The 932-nt window shown below is 53.3% G+C and overlaps 1 protein-coding gene across 1 annotated transcript in view; it reads left to right on the forward strand.

Annotated features, from left to right (window-relative positions):
* SPRY2 (sprouty homolog 2 (Drosophila)) overlaps nt 1-932 on the forward strand; it is a 5,867-nt gene that overhangs the window by 1,016 nt on the left and 3,919 nt on the right. The gene's annotated exons all lie outside the window — the stretch shown is intronic.

Here is a 932-nt window from a genome sequence, read left to right on the forward strand (position 1 = left end):
CCCTCAACACCCTCCCCCCCCCAAAAAAAAAAAGCTGGTGTTTTCAGCAAGCTATTTGTGTGTCAGTTTGCCCCACCCCGATGGTAAAGTCCCTTTTGCCCTAATCCATAGTCTGATCACACACTCGGCCCTTAATGGGGGTTTCAAAGCACTTTGAAAGAAGAGGAGGTGGTTGGTGTGTGTGTGTGCGTGTGTGCGGTGGGGATGGGGGTGGGGGTGCCTTGCACAGGCTCCGGACACAAAACAGAAATTCACGGGCAGAGAGGACTTCTTCCCCTTGGGCTCGCCTTCTCCGAGCCAGCGAGACACGGGTTGGGTGGGTAGTTTTGGGGTTGTTTTTTTTTTTTTTTTTTTTTTTCCCCCCACAGCACGCAAGAAGCCTCTTTGCGTTTTAAACTTCCCCAAATGTGCCGAACGCGAAACCCGGCCCCCCTGCTCGCCCTTTTGCCAATCCCAGCGAGGAAAAGTTAGCAATCATGGCACTTGAGCTCCGCGAGAGTGGACTTTGGCTTTTGGAAGTGGGGAATCGCGTTATCACACACATGCACACAAAAAGGCGAATGCTGCTGCTCTGCTCTCGGTGGATGGGAAGGGGGAGAAATGGTAGGTCCGAGGAGGGGGAGAAGTGCCTTCCCGTAAGAGGTTTTTAAGCCAATGTCTGTTTGCAAATAAACGTGCTGGCGGTTTGCGTCTTGTCCTGTTAGCGGATCTATCAAGGGGAGGGAAAAAAAGAGGGTCGCCCGGGCTGCTCGGACCGATGTCCCGCTGAAAAATGCCTTCTGGGTCCCTTCGGGCTGGGGCGGATGAGGAGGGGGATGTGTGTGTGTGGGGTGGGACGGACTGAAGTTCAGGCAATTTGCAGAATATGCGTAAAATAAGAGGAGCTTTTCCAGCAGCCGGCTTTGTAGAGCTGAATGGGTGCTTTAGGGCAA

The sequence above is a fragment of the Charadrius vociferus genome, unplaced genomic scaffold (genome assembly GCF_000708025.1).
Source record: "Charadrius vociferus isolate BGI_N301 unplaced genomic scaffold, ASM70802v2 scaffold100, whole genome shotgun sequence".
NCBI classification, from domain to species: Eukaryota; Metazoa; Chordata; class Aves; order Charadriiformes; family Charadriidae; genus Charadrius; species Charadrius vociferus.